General features: G+C 37.0%; 1 long non-coding RNA gene and 1 gene segment (V, D, J or C); one reads left to right on the plus strand and one right to left on the minus strand.

The window, feature by feature from the left end:
• LOC116541450 overlaps positions 1-15,895 on the plus strand; it is a 544,521-nt gene that overhangs the window by 275,058 nt on the left and 253,568 nt on the right.
• Positions 1-15,895, minus strand: part of LOC116541484 — a 271,561-nt gene that overhangs the window by 38,483 nt on the left and 217,183 nt on the right. The window lies entirely within an intron of this gene.

Genomic DNA, 15,895 nt, shown 5'->3' on the forward strand with positions numbered 1-15,895 from the left:
GTAACTGTAAGTCCAATTAAACCTCTTTTTCTTCCTAGATTCGGGCATGTCTTTATCAGCAGCATGAAAACAGACAAATATACTCTTCAAACATTGCTTCACACAGCCTCCCAAGTGAGCATCCTATGATAAAAATCAATCATATACACACACCTCTGCCTCAATATTAAGCCTCATTCCTCACAGAAAGGCCCTGTGATTATTTAGAATATAAGTCCGTCAAACCAGAGGCCACCACTATATCTCCAGCACCTACCATGCCTGACAGGCTAAATGATCAGGGTCATCTACTGATGGATTAATTAGTCTGTCTCCTGCTTAGCAACTCAGCCTCATTTGTTGCCATATTCCTGTCCCCGCCACACTGTACACGCCCATCCTCTCAGCAAATGAAATTGTTTGCTGCATCTATGCCTTTGCCAGCACTGTCCCCTCAGCATGGAATGACCATCCCCAATTAACCACTTGCCTATTATTTGAAAGATTCGCAAGCCTCCCTCTTCTCTGAATCCTTGTTCTGACCCTCTTGCACTAGTAGAACTGATCACTTTCTCCCTTATCACCTAACTGAAACCCTAAGCATATTTCTAATATGGCAAATCTAACGCTCTATGGTGTTTATATGTATTTTTCACTGTTTCCCCACTAAAATGCAAACCGCTAGTTACCAAGGACACCATTTTATTCATTTCAATAGCAACTGTGTGAACAACAATCTTTAATTCACAGAAATGATTTTTAAAGTTTTTTGAATGAAGGTAATTAATTGATGGGCATTTTCCTCATTAAGCATTATAAAGTAAAAATGGGTACATTTTCTATCTTGCTATCTCCTCCATAGCTGCGTTGTCAGAATTCTGAGTTAGCTCATAGGACTGTGTGATATATAAAAAATTAATAGTAACAACAGTATCATGTTGAATATAAAAATATTAGTAGTAGCTAACAGTTATTGAGCATATATATATGTGCCCCCATATTCTGAGAGGTGCATGACATACTTTATTTTATTTAGTAGTCCCAACAAAGCCATGCTGTAGCTACTGTTGATATCATAATTTTATATGAAGAAATAATATAAGTTCAAAGAGGCTAAAATCCCTAGAATCACACAATGTATGACCCCTTAACCACTGGACTTTTTGCCTTCCCAAAGGGTGGCAAGCTGCTATAGCTTCTCAGTCTCATTAATTTAATAGACACATAGATAGAACATAAGAAAGAAATTTATAAAAACAGCACTGTACCATACATGCACCTGTAGTCAGTTCTCACTTTTTCTAGAGTGGTAGTTGCAAGATGAGATTTGTTTCACTTGTCTTTATTAACAGAAGTTAAATGTAAAAATAACACTATTACCATTATTGTTCACATACGAAATTTGTGCCTTTTTAACATTCGTTTGTAATTATTTGACTTGGGACTATACATACTTTAAACTTCTTCCATGCATTTTTCAATAGCATTTAAGTTTAAAATGCAGTCTTTGGTAGGCAGCATTAATAAATGTTTCAAATGTCATTTTGTGTAACTCTATGAAGAATACAGGAGTTCAGAAGAAATTTCTAACCATTCCAAGTTATCTAAATTTCCAAGTTATAGGAAGATCCTTCCTTTGTAACTTCTAAAACGTTTTTGTATGTGGTTGGGTGTTGCTATGAATGCTCTTTTCCAATTTTTTTTTTCTTTAGCTAAAAACTAATACATTGTGAACACTTTCCCACATAAATGAGCAGTTTTTCTATAGCATAAGTTTACCATGGCTATATTATACTTTTTAAATACACCTCATTTTACTCAATTAAAACTTGAGTTTTGTTTGTTTGTTTTCAGAAAGAGTCCCATTCTGTCGCCTAGGCTGGAGTGCAGTGGTACAATCTTGGCTCACTGTTGCCTCCCAGGTTCAAGCGATTCTCCTGCCTCAGCCTCCTGAGTAGCAGGGCTTACAGGTGTGTGCCACCATGCACAGCTAATTTTTGTATTTTTAGTGGGGGTTTCCTCATGCTGGTCAGGCTGACCTCAAACTCCTGACCTCAAGTGATCTGCCCATCTCGGCCTCCCAAAATGATGGGTTTACCCGCATGAGCCACTGTGCCCAGCATAACTTGAATTATTGAGTAAATCAATAAGCACAGTAAGTACATTGTTTCCAAACTGGAGCCATTATAAGTAAAACTGTGATTTTTAAAAGATACTTGTACATAAATAGTATGCAAGTAAGAGAGAGCCCAGATCAAAGTAACTGAAGCAAAACAAAACAAAAATCTGTTGGCTAATAAGACTGAAAAATCTGGGTTAACTACTTCAGGAAGGACTAGACCAAATGCTCAAGTAATGTCACCACGGCATGTCTCTACTCTGAAGCAAGCTCAGGCCCACGTGATGGCAAAGACAGCTGCCAGGAGCCTCAGACTTGTGTCCTACTGTGATAGTTTCCTCCTGCTGCTGTAACAAATTACCACAAACATGGTGGCTTAAACAATATTATTATTCTACAGTTTGTGAGCTCATAAGTCTTGCTGCACTAAAACAAAGGTGTTGGCAGGGCTGCATTCCCTCTATCGGCTCTAGGGGAGACTGAGTGATACCCTGAGCTTCCCTGGCTTCTTGAGGCTGCTGCGTCTCTTGGCTCATGGCCCTCTTCCATCTTCAAAACTAGAAATCACAGCACGTTGACCTCTGCTACCACTGACACATCTCCTCTCACCCTCATGGGCCTCCTGAGCTTTGACCCTTGAGATTACACTGAGACCTCCCAGATATGCCAGAATAATCTTCCCATCTCAAGATTCTTGGTGAATCCCATTTTCTGAATCTCATTTTCAAGAACATGTGCCACGTAAGGTAACATTCACAGATTCTAGGGATAGGTGGTGGATGCCACTATAGATTGAATGATTGCATCCCCTCAAAATGTGTATGTTGAAGTCCTAATCCCCAAGGTAATGGTATTAAGAGGTAGGGCCTCTGAGAGCTGATTGGGTCATGAGGGTGGAGTTCTCATGAGTGAGATTAGTGCTCTTATAAAAGAAGCCCCAGAGAGCTGCCTTACCCTTTCCACCATGTGAGAGCACAGCAAGAAGGCACCATCTGTGAACCAGGAAATGGCCCTCACCAGACACTAAATCTGCTGGTATCTTGATCTTGGATTTCCCAGCCTTAATTGTGAGAAATAAATGTTGGTTGTTAAGCCACACAGTCTACGGTATTTGGGGTATAACAGCCCCACTGGATGAGACAGACATCTTCGGAGGGCTATTACTCTCCTTACCAACCCTGCCAAATTAACAACTCCAGCAGAAGGAACAGGCTTCTCTTTTGATAATTCCAGAAAACATCCCAGGCTAACTTTGCTTAGACTGATTTGTTCAGATCTGGGAAACAGGCAGAAGTGATTCCTCAAGGCAAAGCCAAGATGCTACTAGAATGAATAGGCAAAGCCAAGATGCTAGAGGAATGAATAATAAATACGTAAAAATAACAGATGACCCCAATGTTATTAATTTCTTTCAAACTCCTTTTTGCCATCAGAAAGCAGTAATAAGTTCGCATATTAATTCCAATAAAAGAATTTTTTTAAATTGCCCAAACTTTCATTTCAACATAGTAAGCAAAAAGCAATGAATAAAATTGCTTCACCAAGATACAGAAGCTCTGTTGACCAGAAATTCAGCACAGACAGTTAATCAAGTTAATTTCAATGTATTCAGCAGAGAAAAAGACAAGAAACCTTTAATGGCAAATTTAGCTGAGGGATGTGTTAAATTGTATATTTGGTAGACAGAAACTAAAGAATAAAAAAAGAGACAGCTTGATATAACTTTCTATGCCAAACCCAATGTTATACTCTAAACCTAAAACTCCAGAAAAAATTCGAAAGCAACAAATCATTCTAAATTACCAACTATTTATGTATAATCTTAAGCGTTTCTGCTGTAGGTGAAAGTTCTATTTAACCAGCTCATGCAGATTCTCATCTGCTATGAATAATAGTTCATTTGGATGTCTCTTAAAAACAAGGAGGCACATAAAGAGAGGAAGTAGGAAAGCTGGCAGGCAATAAGAGCCAAAGATATTATTTTTATTATAACATTCTCATTGTTGAGGTATCCACAAATATTTGAGAACACATTGAAGAAGTAAGACAGGTCAGAAAATATAAGCATATGATCAGCAGTTAGTGAAAACAGTTAAAGAGAAAGAAAGAACAAAAGAAAAATTGCTTAAAGCAACATAGGTGTTCAAAGATAAAGAATTAAAGCCAAAATAAATGTGGCAGAAATGGAAAGGAAGGAAGGCAAATGAGGATAAATGTTTAAGAAGTTATGAAATGCTGGCAAAAATAGCTAAAGAATGCAGAATAAAATGTTCTAGAAAACATTTATCAAAGTGTTATATTTTATTAGCATTCAGTAGTCACAAGGCAAAAAATATTATGATAGCTATAAATAAATACATGAGAATGTTTAAGGTTTTATGATGATCGTGACTTTACTGTTCAATAATAAGCCACAAGTTATCTATAACACTGTTCTGAATAAAGTTTAGGAAAAGTAGAGTTGAGCACCTCAGTATAGAAAAATAGAGAAATAATTAGCCATAATGTAGGCCAAATGACACTCAGTTGTAGAGAGAACTACAAGCATTGAAATATTCAGAATATTATTTGGTTTAACAAAATAAACTCCAATAAAGATACCCTAAACAATACCAAAGATATACACATACACACACACACAATATTTATATAGGAAGGAATAAAGCTTCTTTAAGGGGACGCAGTTTACATGTTACTTCATGTTTCTACAAGATGCTATAAGAAAAATTCTCTTAAGATTTACTACATGGATAATATATTTATATAGTGTGTGTGTATGTATAGCAAACTCTAATATATATTTGTATATATATATGGATATATCTTACAGCCTTACAGACTTATGAGAGTAAGGGGGGTGAGAGAGAGAGAGAGAGAGAGAGAGAGAGAGAGGTGTATACCTATTTCCACTCAAAAAGGTCATATACTGGCAACTCCTTTACTCCTCATGCCCTGCTATCCTATTTGATCTAGACTTAGATTTCCCAGGAGGTTCTTTCCCAGAAAAGTGTCCTGTAGCTATAAAATAATCTTCATCTTGGCTGTTTCAAATTTCAATACAGGGTTCCTATTGAGCCAATACACTACCATTTTCTTTCCTTTGTGGAACTGTGCTTTGTCATGAGGCGGTAAGTTTACTATGAAGTATATCATAAACAACAGTCCTACAGAATTCATTATTGAACATACTATAGCTTCTTATTAGGGACACAGTTTACATATTACCTCATGTTTCTATGAGATGCTATAAGAAAAATTTCTTTTAAGATTTGCTACATGAATAAGTTGAACCTATACTTGTGGTTTGTTTTTATCATATGGATGAGGTAATTATCACAAGACTGATTACTTTCCTTCTTTACATTGGCTGCTAATAAGTTCAGAGCCAATGTTAGCTTAATTCTAACTGGAGTGGCTGATTGCATATATTTTAATTCCAAATCATTCAGAGGTTTATGTTCCTGCCCTTATTTTTTCTTCTTGATTTTTATATTTCTTTGCTGTTGTTTTGTAGATTTTTTCTGTGCCATGTACTTTTTTCAAAGATAATTAAAACAGTATGTGGATTCAGTGGGGTGGACGAATGAATGAGGCTGAGAGAAAGGAAATCTACATGGTGGGGTAACAAACTTAGATAATATGTAAATGCATATAAAAAGATACGCAAAGAAAAACATTTCTCTAATACATCTAATCCTCCTTATGAACAATCTCATCCACCAAATAGTCAAGAAACTTAAATTTTGTAAATTGCAATTAATAACGTCTCATTTTCTTCTTTAAACAAGAGCTCCTTTCACTTTAAATATTCAGTTCATTTAAGTTTAATTCCATGTTAGGGCTGATTTAAAGTCTCTCTTAAATGACTCAGTCTCTTCAGGTGATATGTTTGGAATTCCATCACTTTGCCCTTTTCTTTCCATGGTAAAATTTAGGTGATAAGGGGAGATTGTTGAGTGTCACCCGAGGGAAAAAAAAAATGGCTTAAATCCATGCATTGCCTTCTGGATCTTTTGGTCTGAGCAGCTGAGCAGCCAGTCTGGTTTGCTCCTTGTGTAGGTTCCTGGCCATGTATGGATCGTCCCACCTGGACTTTTGGGATTTTGTGTTGACACCACTGCTGAAGCCAATTGTTTCAGCCACTTGACTCCATCTCAAAGACCCTCATCATGGGCATTTCTTTGTCCTTAGCCCAGGACTTTGCTAGGCCACCAACCATCTCAACTCTCTGCATCTACTTCCTGGACCCCTGGGGACTTCTGGATTCCCTGCACCTGTAAACAGACCATGGGGATTCTAGAAAGTAGCCTCTGGCTTATGTAGCCAACCCTTGATTTTTCTGCAGCTCCATATTCCCACACTGTGAGACTTCCCCTAGAGGCATGCAGCCTGCCCCTAGAAACTGTGAGAGATGCTACACTACCCAGTACTCTTGTGCTGTTCCCGTGCTTATCTAAATGCTTCTGACCTTTCCTCACCCAATCAGAGTCTACCCTTAGCAGACCAGGGTAAAGACCAGAATCCTGAACCCAAGTTCCTTGTTCTGCCTCCACTTTCCATTATCCTCTATTAATCTACTAGGACCCAAAAAACTGACCTCTCTCTCTATCCTGCACCTCCCTGTCAAACTTATGTAAAACTCTATGATCAAGTCCAGCAGGTCTTACATATAACATGGTAAAGAATACAATAAATAATTAAGCAAAAAGTGTTACACCTGAAAAAAAAAAAAACTTTACTTTTAAGCCAATTCTCTTGTTAAGTAATCAAGAATGCAAGTTTAGATGTCAGAGCTGAATATTAATTATTTCTATTTCCATTACTCTAGGAATAATCTACTCTTTCCCCACTCAACACAGATAGATTCCTCAGAAGAATACAGATAAGGTTATGTACCTGAAAATGTAAAAGAGATAAGAATATTAATACATCTCAAAAATATAATTTCAATTGCATGTAGAGGGAGGAAATAATTTATATCTCCAAGAGCACAACATGGATATTTTCAAAGAAAGTAAGAAAATGAAGAAAAGACAAGCCGTAGACTGGGAGAAAATGTTTGCAATACACATATGTAATTTTTTTAAAAGTGGTATCCAAAATGTACAAAGTACTCTTAAAACTCAACAATAGGCCTGGCATGATGGCTTATGCCTGTAATCCCAGCACTTTGGGAGGCTGAGGCAGGCAGATCACCTGAGGTCAGGAGTTTGAGACCAGCCTGGCCAACATGGTGAAACCCTATCTCTACTAAAAATACAAAAATTAGCTGGGCATGGTGGTACATGCCTGTAATCCCAGCTACTCTGGAGGCTGAGGTGGGAGAATCGCTTGAACGTTTGCAATGGCATGAGCCAAGATCACGCCATTTCACTCCAGCATAAGCAACAGAGCAAGACCCCATCTCAAAAAAAAAATTTTTTTTAAATAAACTCAACAATAAGAACATTTAAAACCCAATAAAAAAAAATGGGCAAAGATCTGAACATACACCTCATCAAACAAAGTGTATAGATGGTAAAGAAGCACATGAAAAGATGCTTAACATCAAATATTATTAGAGAATTGCAAGTCAGAATAGTGATGTATCACTACATATCTATCAGAATGGCTAAAATCCAAAACACTGAGAACATCAAATTTTGGTGAGGATATGGAGCAACAGGAACCCTTATTTATTCCTGGTAGGAATGCCACTTTGGAAGATAGTTTGGCAGTTACTTACAAAACTAAACATTATTTTACCATATGATCCAGCAATCATGCCCCTTAGTTTTAACTCAAGTGAGTTGAGAACACATGGACACAGGGAGGGGAGCACTACACACTGGGGTCAGTTGGGGGGAAATAGGGGAGGGACAGTGCGGGGTGGGGAGCTGGGGAGAGATAGCAAAAGGAGAAATGCCAGATGTAGGTGATGGGGAGGAAGGCAGCAAATCACACTGCCACGTGTGTTCCTATGCAACAATTTTGCATGTTCTTCACATGTACCCCAAAACCTAAAATGCAATAAAATAAATGGGAAAAAAAAAGAAAACTTCTGTCCACATAAAAATCGGCATGAAAATGTTTGAAGTAGCTTTATTTATAATTGCTAAATCTTGAAGTCAACCAAGATGTCTTTCAATAGGTGAATGTATCAACAAACTATGGTATAACCATACAATGAAATATTATTCAATGATAAAGACATGGCCACAAAAAAATGTAGAGGAAACTTAACTGTATATTGCTAAGTGAAAGAAGCCATTCTGAAAAGACTACATACTGTATTGTTCCAAGTATATGACATTCTGAACAAAAACAAAACTATGGGGAGAGTAAACTTATCAGTGGTTGCCAAAGGTTTTGCAGGGAAGATGGAAGGATAATAAAGAGAACACAGAATCTTAGAACAATGAAGCCATTCTGTATAATACTGTAAAGGTGGATTATGTCATTATACACTTGTCAAAACTCATCTAATGTACAACACAAAGTACAAACTGACCATACTGCTCTAATTGTTAAAAATTAACTTTCTAGACTGAGTTATAAATACAATTATTGTTGATGTAACTTTGATTAAAACAACAAAAATATGTTGCAATTTTAGCACATTTTAAACTTAAAGACAAACGTTTTTTGGAAATGCATTTCTTAAGAAAATGACTGGGGTCATATTTAGGGTTAATTAAAGGAGGCTTCCTTAACACCAATAAATTGTCACATCATTTAATGCCCCAGAGGTGTTTAAACTGTAGGGCACTGCCGCAAAAGGAGATTCCTTCTTGAATAAGGTTGGGGAAGGGCAATTGTGAAATTTGAGATAGGAAATGAGAACCATAGTCAAGTTCTCAGATCACTTTTAGGAAAGGTTACATACAGAAGTTGAAGATCTGGAAATTGATATCCTTAAAATACATACCTGTTCTCTAGTTTGAAAATCACTGCACTAGATTGCTCACCTCATTACTGATTCATTCTCAGCCAGTCTTCATGAAGTGGTGAGGTTTGAGGAAAATCAGCAAGCAATTTTAATGACAGAGCCTTGAGTTTCAATAAACCTGATAAATTTCCTAAAACCTATTTGACATTTCTGGCTTGAAAGAATAGCTGCTGATGAAGTAGAAAATTATAGAAGATTGAGTTCTTGTATAACATAAAGTCGTTTAAACATATATCTTTATCTTGAGAAAGACAGCTTAAATGTCATGGTCATTTATTAATAATATTGTAAAAAAAAAAAAAAGTTATCCCAATCCTGAAAAAAAGAAAAATGATAATTGCTAGTCTTTTCTTTTGTCCTCTATCTACAAGAGCATTTTCAGCTAAGCACTTATCTGGCATTCTTGGGGAATTAACTTTGTTGTCAGAGCATATTTACCTAGCAATCCATAACTGAGAAAAGGCTCAGACAGTTTACATTCCTGTGGGTTGGAGGTTAACTTACAGAAATGGAAGAGTTTTGAGTTCATAACCTGGAAAAAAAATTAATGCTAGATTATAGTGTCAACCCAAACAGCATTTTATTTTGCTGTCTATACTGCTGTATCTTTTTCCTGTAGATATTTGTGGAATTAGCTTTTTTTAAGATAACGGTTCTCTAAGAATAGTAATAAAATGTGAACACAGACTCACTCCCTATTTGTATTAGAATTTTGTTCTTTAGCACATTTAAGGCCGTCCTGGCACTAAATCAGAAAACTACTTCCTGATACCTAAACTATAAAATCCTGGTTTCATATACATCTGAATTAGGCAAAAATGTAGATGGCTATTATTTATTTAATTTGATGTCTTGACATGTAAAAAAAATTTTTTTCAGAAGAAATCTAATGGACCAGATGTCTTGAAACACTCCTAATTATTTTTCAATAGTCTTTGTCCATGAAGGCAAAGAAAGGTAGATGATCGATTTATGGTAAGAGTTTCAAATTCCATGGACTAATCTATAATCTTTCTTCACAACCACCTGGCACATTCTGGCTTTGAACAGATGCTTTACAAAAACATAATCTGTGGACATGGAGATCTTGCATAAAGCAAATTCTCTCCAAACCACAGCTTCACTGAAGGGTTTCAGTTTTCTAGATCAGAGTGACTGCTGGAGATGAAGAGATTCTATCAAACGTCAGTATAAAATTGCTCTTACTTAAAATGCCCTCACTAATCTTGTCCTGATATTCTCACTACAGAAATTTATCCTGACTCATCTAGGGGATACCAGAGAGTTCACTAGCCAATTCAAGAGCATGACTTCTCAAAATTCTCCATGTTTTCCTCCTTCCTTCCTAGCTACTCCCACTTTCTCCCGCCTTTGAAGGCTACAGCTTCTCTGCCAACTTTTTGAATTCTGGAGTTCCTAAGGCCTCTTCTATGCTATGCATGGATTCTAGGCAAATCTTACTGGCTCTTGAACCTCAAATACCATTTAACTGCTCTCGACTGACAAACCCGTATCTCTAGCCAAGACTCTCCTTGGCACACACTCACTATTGAGCTCACTATCTCATCACCCCATAGGTCCACCTTCTCTGTGTCCCCATCCTAGTAAACGAAGTCACCAAAGCCTCTAATATGTTCTCTTCAGTCTAGCCAGAGTTATTATTTAAAAATACAAGTGCAGTGAGTTTGCTCTCTTGCTTAAAACTAATCAGTGACTTCCTGTTTCCCAAAGGATGGAATCCCAAATCATTACTGAGGCTCACAAAGCCTTTTTTTCTCTAGCTTACTACTCTGGCCTCATCTTTCATTTTTATTCTTCGCCCATCTGGGACTGTGTGCTTAACATCTCCTGTCTGCCTCCAGGTCCTCTCTCCATCCTTCTGCAACCTGCTCTGTGCCCAGGTGGCTGACCTGTAGGGATTACATCAATAAGTTTTCTTGTCGTTTGGTTTCCAGAAGGTTTTGGCCCAAGGGGAGCAGAGAACAGATAAAATGAGGAAAATAAGATCAGACTATATATTCCCCCAGCTTCCTCCCTCTGGAGCTGACACAGACTGACATTAACCCACAATCACAAGGTCAGCTCCTTATGGTGGCCTCTCCAAATAGCCCACCTCCAGGTTTTAGTAATCGCGCCCTCCCTTCCATTCAAGATCTGAGTGATGCTAGTCCCAGGTTATAGCACTCTCTTATATGTTCCCAACTGCCTGCCTATATTTTTGTAACTAGTGTCATATTTCTCAAATTACACAATTTAAATATGCCATAAGTTTTCTACCAGAACCCTGATTGATACTGTCTGCTTTCACATCCTAAAAGAGATCAACTTTGGCTTAAATGTTATTTATTTGGGGAGGCCTTTTCTAGCCGTCTTGACTTGGATGCAACCATCTGCTAAACCTCCCACAGTACCCTGTCCATCTCCTGACAACATCCTTCACACTTAGTGGCAATCATTGAATGAGTATTAGTGTTGCCTTCTCTAAACAACAAATAATACTGTGTCAGAAAAATATAAAGCAAAATTTGTTGGAAATACAAAAATAACTTGATAACATATTCACTATGGGACACTTTAATATCTATTTCTCAGAGAAAGAAAGAAAAAGAGGGTGATGGAAAAAACTTTATATTAAACATATAGCTACAGAATATTTACCTAAAAATGAGTATATAATGATTCAAAAAAAATAGGAAAGAATCATATACGCCACATTGTCTGCTCCTAATGCAATAAAGCTAAAAACTAATAATTAAAAGATAGTTAACTAAATGAGTAGAAAGAGAATTAACCACTTATAATATTCCAAAGCATTTTCAGGTCAAAGAACTGAGAGTTAAAATTACATGTCATTAAAAATTAACACTAATAATGGTACTACATTTAAAAATCCATAGATTTGTTCAAAGCAATATTCACAAGAAAATACATCCATCTATTAATAAAGAGCAAAACAATGGAACCAAATCTGGCAAATCAAGAAATAAAAAAAGAAATGAGCAAAATAAGCCAAAATAAAGAAGGGAAAAGTTTAATGATAAATGCAGGAATTAATTTAAATGCAAAGCAATATTAGAATATACAAAAAAAGACAAGATTTCTAGGAAATCTGATAATAAAAAAAGAAAACACAAATGCACAATGTTAAGAATGCAAAAAGTGCTATTACCCTACAAAAAAAGTAATTTTTCAAATCACTGATTAATGCTTTGTATAAATAGATCTTGATGAAAGGAGTGGTGTTTAGACTTTTTAATTTAAGTTTCTCCACATTCTAAAAATTTATATTGTTTTACAATTCCATAGTCAACAACAAATTGTAAAGAAAAAAATCCTGAATTCTGCCTCTTCCTTCTTCACATACTCAGCAAATAAATACTATACATATACCAACTACTATGTCTCAACTCTCCTATGTTTTCATCATTAAAGAAAAAAACATATTCCATCCCTACTATGTGCCAATCATTGTGCTACACACTGGGAAATCAAAAATGACTATGAGAAATTCTCTGCTTTCAAGGAGTTCATAGTCTAGTGGGAGAATACAGATAGATGTGCACACTGATTATACTATGTAGTACCTGTGATAATGCATAATAATGATAAATGTTTTATTGAGTTTCTGCTAAGTGTCAAACACCTTCCATTCAGCTAAGATCTTGCCCTTTACCTCCAGCTCTTACCTGGGCATTTTCATCTCAATTTCAAAACACTTTCCATACTCAGATGCTTCTCCAACTTCCCAATTTCTATATATACCACCACATCCTTTCCTTATTCAGGCTTGAACCTTCTGAGTTTATAGTCAGGTACCAATGTCTGTCAGCTTTTCCTTCGAAGTGCTCTTCGATGTATCCTTTGTTTAGACTTCCCATGACTACCACCTTATTCAAGTCCTTAGATTGCTCCCACCATGTTAAAAGGAGTGTCTTCCTTCCTCTTTATTATTGAAGTCTCTATCTTGCTCTTCTCCTTTATCCTACCAGCTCCCAACCACCCTCTGACCCTCTGCATCACTGCCACGCCCTTCTTTTTAAGATATTTTTTGCATCATATCCCCCCACTATTCACAATCTCACAACAGTTTCTATTTTCTCATAAATATAAGCCCTTTGAATAGCTTTCACTGACTTCCATTATCTGCTCCTCATTTCATCAATTCATCCTCATGTCCAAACACTATTACTCAGACTCTATTTTCTCTGTCAAACAATTCTTAACACTTTCTCAAAGACATGTCATCCTTCCTCCTAACTGCCTATATTTTCTGAAATACCCTTTAGTGCTCTCTCTCTATCTAAGCTTTATGTATTTTTCAGGCCTCAGCTCCGCCAGAGAGATTTTACTAAATTCCTACAGCCTTTCATAATTTCCCTCTTTTGATTTCACATACAGCCTATACAAAAAAAAAAGTACACCCAATGCTATGCTGCTGTACTGCTCTGTACTGTTAACTTTAACTCTATGTGCATTATTTTAATCTTTCTAACTAACTTACAACTCCATTAAGACCAAGGCTAGATACTGTGGAATTACTCACCCCATCATTTATCACATTATTTGGTACTTGGTGGGTACCTGCTGGGTACCTATTTGAATGTAATGTCTTTTAGTTCTTAATGTCTTTCTTCTTCTCAAGTGTTCTTAAAAAGAAAAAGCAATGTTGGATGGTTTTATCAGTTATACAGAGTTCATGCAGGAAAAGAGATTTCAGTGGGACCTTGCTTAAGACAGTAGATAATTGAGTTTAGGATTTAACAGATCTAGAAAATATATGTAGAAAGCTGTCCCACAAAGGTCTATTATCCAGAATACATAAGAAACTTAAACAATTGAACATGCAAAAAACAAATAACTTCATTTAAAAATGGGTAAAAGACATGAACAGACATTTCTCAAAAGAGTACGTATAAGCAGCCAACCTACATATGAAAAAAATGCTCAACATCATGTTCAACATCACTAATCATAAGAGAAAAGCAAATTGAAACCACAATGAGATACCATCTCATGCCAGTCAGAATGGCTATTAATAAAAAGTTGAAAACAACAAATGGTGGCAAGGCTGTGGAGAAAAGGGAACACTAACACACTGTTGGTGGGAACCAAAATTAGTTCAGCCACTGTGAAAAGCAGTTTGGAGATCTCTCAAAGAACTTAAAACGCAACTACTATTCAATCCGGCAATCCCATTACTGGGTGCATATGCAAAAGAAAAATCAAATAGTTCTACCAAAAAGACACATACACTCCCATGTTCATTGCAGCACTATTTACAATAGCAAAGAAATGGAATCAACTTAGGTGCCCAGCAAAGGCGAATTTAATTTTTTTAATGTGGTACATATACAACATATCATACTATACAGTCATAAAAAAGAACAAAACCATGTCCATTGCAGCAATGTGAATGCAGCTGGAGGCCATTTTCCTAAGCAAATTAATGTAGGAGCAGAAAACTAAATACCCTGTGTTCTCACTAATAAGTGGGAGCTAAACATTGGGTAAACATGGACATAACCATGTCAACAATAGAAACTGGAGACTACTAGAGGAAGAAGGGAGGGAGTGGCAGAAGGGCTGAGAAACTAACTATCGGGCACTATGCTCGCTGTTAGTCCCTTTTCACGCTGCTGATAAAAACATATCCAAGACTGGGTAATTTACAAAGAAAAAGAGGTTTAATGGACTCACAGTTCCACGAGGCTGGGGAGGCTTCACAATCATAACAGAAGGCAAAAGATACATCTTACATGGTGGCAGGTAAGAGAGAAATGAGAGACAAGGGAAAGTGGAAATCCCTTATAAAACCATCAGATCTCATGAGACTTATTTACTACCAGGAGAACAGTATGGGGGAAACTGCCCCTATCATTCAGTGATCTCTTACTGGGTCTCTCCCACAACACATGGGAATTATGGGAGCTACAGTTCAAGATATGTGGGTAGGGACACAGCGAAACCATATCAGTCACTATCTGGGTAATAGGATCATTTGTACCCCAATCCTCAGCATCATGCAATATACCCAGATAACAAATCTGTACTTTTTTACTCCCTGAATCTAAAATAAAAGTTGAAGGGAAAAAAAAGAAAGCTGTTCCACATCGACTGTAGTGAGCATAATGGGCAAAAAATTACTGCCCCCAACAAGTAGTCCCCAAATCCTAACAGAAGTCTGTTACATACACACAGAAAAGCACAGGATTGGGCATTAGCTCAGTACACAGGTGGGCTGAATCCCAACTCCATCCTTTGCCAGCTGCATGATCAAAAGCTTATTGTTTAACCTCTGTAAGCCTGTTTATTCTTCTGTAAAAATACAGATCTTATGAGAATTAAATGAGATTATGCATTCATTTAGCATAGTGCCTGGCATTCAGTACAGCTCAACACATGTTAGCTATTATTATCATCTTTTGTTCTTTCTTCCACAACTTTGTGTAAGAGGTGTTTGAGGAACTGAAGAAAATGTGATGTGTTCAACATAGTACAGAAAAGGTACACCATGTGCAGAAGGTCAAGGTGAGTCATAGACTAACCCAGTTCACCAGGAGTAGCTACTCATGTTAGAGGAGTCCTAAAGAAATAAAAGCCTTCCTTCTCTCCCACTCGCCCTCCATCAACAGTCCACAGAGTTGAGATAACACGACTGTGTGGGCATCTGCCATTTTGTTCACTTAGAATAGTAACTCATTCCTGGTAAAATATAAATTCTAACCATGTATTATGAGTGGAGACTGCCATCCTACTTATGAATGGGCTGATGAATGATCCAGAGGTAGATGCCTAACCCAGCTGCGCCAATCATATTATGTATACACCACTCCAGTCATGAATTGCCTGGCTCAGACTGAGGCAATCGA

Source organism: Sapajus apella, unplaced genomic scaffold (genome assembly GCF_009761245.1).
Source record: "Sapajus apella isolate SASKATOON/1434 unplaced genomic scaffold, GSC_monkey_1.0 scaffold151, whole genome shotgun sequence".
Taxonomy (NCBI): domain Eukaryota; kingdom Metazoa; phylum Chordata; class Mammalia; order Primates; family Cebidae; genus Sapajus; species Sapajus apella.